The sequence below is a fragment of the Berghia stephanieae genome, chromosome 13, assembly GCF_034508935.2.
Source record: "Berghia stephanieae isolate SIO BIC M18660-M18661 chromosome 13, UCSD_Bste_1.3, whole genome shotgun sequence".
NCBI lineage: Eukaryota > Metazoa > Mollusca > Gastropoda > Nudibranchia > Aeolidiidae > Berghia > Berghia stephanieae.
This window is the reverse complement of record NC_088372.1, coordinates 1,081,036-1,083,535: the sequence shown is the minus strand read 5'-3', so window position 1 is coordinate 1,083,535 and position 2,500 is coordinate 1,081,036. Positions and strand designations below refer to the sequence as shown.

Sequence of the window (2,500 nt, the reverse complement as noted above, 5' to 3'; positions counted from 1 at the left end):
CCGCCCGGCCCACCACAGCGAACGAAATATGAATCACCGACGTCAGTCGACCTCGCGACACATATCTCGCCCTTTGTGTCTCATAATTTATTATTATTATCAGCTTGGCTCACACACGTAGGGCAAAACACACACACGTGATGTAAACACACTCAGCACAGGTGTGTATCGATCGTCGTGCAGAGTATCGTTTTACGTCGTTGACAGCAGGCAGAGTTGGGAAGGAGTTTGAAAAGTATTGACGGTGTTTGAAACGGATCAACTCTGTGACGAAATTAGGCTTTTTATACCAAATATTGATCGCTAAAACCATTACAGAATTAATAAAACGTTTATTGATTAATGAAATATAATCATGCAAGGTAAATAATTATCAAAAATTGTTGTTGTCGATCATGATTAACAAAACACGGTGACAGATAACAAGAAAATCGCTTGTGCTTTTAGTAATCGGATCTTCTATGCTCACTCGAGTCTTTACCTGTACTAATCGGTGAAGCAAAACTTGAGCCTTTGACGTGAATGGTCAGGAACTTTAGAACAATTTATTTCGGGATTTCAAGCAGGGTTGCCAGTTTGGCATTTTAAATGCCAGATTTTAAAAATCTGGCATTTTTGAAAACCGTTTGGCATTAGAAAAATCATTTGGCATTTGGCATTTTCATTTGGCATTTTCTTAAAATCCAACCGTGGTGTAATGGTTTAGCACTCCACTTAGTAGTCAGTAGGTAAAAAATTACCCCAACAGGAAATTTAGTATAATTCAAAAAAAAAAAAAAAAAAAAGAAAAGAAAACACGCAAGCCACCAGGATACGATAGTAAATTGTCTGTCAAAAGTGAGTAGTTTTCTTATTAGTGGGGGTGGGAGTCAACAGACTTTGGCATTTTTTTGAGTGTTTTGGCATTTTTTGAGTCTTCCCCTGGCATTTTGTTGAAAAATAATCTGGCAACCCTGATTTCAAGGCTTTGTTGATCTCGTTTGTGATGCTGCTGCTACTTCCATTACTTCAACAACTACTGCTACTGCTACTACTAATACTACTACTACTACTGCTACTACCACCACTACTACTACTACTACTACTACTACTACTACTACTACTACTAATACTACTACTACTACTACTACTACTACAACTACTACTACTACTACTACTACTACTACTATTACTACTACTACTACTACTACTACTACTACTACTACTATTACTACTACTACTACTACTACTACTACTACTACTACTACTACTACTACTACTACTACTATACTACTACTACTACTACTACTACTACTACTACTACTACTACTACTACTATTACTACTACTACTACTACTACTACTACTACTACTACTACTTCTACTATTGCTACTACTACTATTACTACTACTACTACTACTACTACTACTACTACTACTACTATTACTACTACTACTACTACTACTACTACTACTACTACTACTACTACTACTACTACTATTATACTACTACTACTACTACTACTACTACTACTACTACTACTACTACTACTACTACTACTACTACTACTACTACTACTACTATTACTACTACTACTACTACTACTACTACTACTACTACTACTATTACTACTGGAATTTAGTAATGTATTTATGTCTTTTTTTCTTTTTTTTTTTTTGTTGGCTGAAGAAGGGTTTTGAGTCCGAAACGTTCAGTGTTTGTTATTTTGTTCTTTTTTTGAGGCTGTTTTTTTTTTTTTTTTTTTTTTTTTTTTTGTTAATACTCTTAACATTCCTCCACAGCTTCTAGCAGCCTAGTATCACTTTGACAAGTTTAATCTAAACTTAACCTACATTATCTTTTTTTAAAACAACTCTGTTATCTCGGTGAGGATATGTAGTCTAGTGGTATGACACTTGCTTTCGGATCGGAAGGTCCTGGGTTCGAGCCTCGCGCTCGGGGCATAGTTGAGTCCTTGGAGAAGACTCTTTACTCACATTTTCTCACCGTACTCAGGAGTAAAATGAGTACCTGGCCGTTAACAGCGTTTTCTCTGTCGGGGAAAAAAAGTATTATCGCCTAACAGGCTTGCGTCAGTCATCTCTTGTTGCTATTGCTCAGGGACCCTTTGTAAAGCGCGTTGGGCACGTTAAGTGGATGTTGCGCTATATAAAAGTTTTTCATTTCTTTCACGTTATGCCAATTTTTCACTTTAGAGGAACTTTCTCGAAATAATAATAATGCTAATGATAATAATAGTAATAATAATAATAATAATAATAAGAAGAAGAAGAAGAAGAAGAAGAAGAAGAAAAGAAGAAGAAAGAAAAGAAGAAGAAGAAGAAGAAGAAGAAGAAGAAGAAGAAGAAGAAGAAGGTAATTGGGAGAATGTTTACTTTAAAGGTTCTAGGCCGGTTGTGAACTGAAAAAAATGACACTATGGAAGAGGAGGGGAGAGATGAGGAGTGTGAATATGATGTGGTCGAGAAAGAAGAGGAAGAGGCGGGGGGAGGGGGGGGGG

At 36.4% G+C, this 2,500-nt stretch overlaps 1 protein-coding gene across 6 annotated transcripts in view; it reads right to left on the bottom strand.

The window, feature by feature from the left end:
- LOC144959128 (uncharacterized) overlaps positions 1–2,500 on the bottom strand; it is a 141,325-nt gene that overhangs the window by 109,263 nt on the left and 29,562 nt on the right. The window lies entirely within an intron of this gene.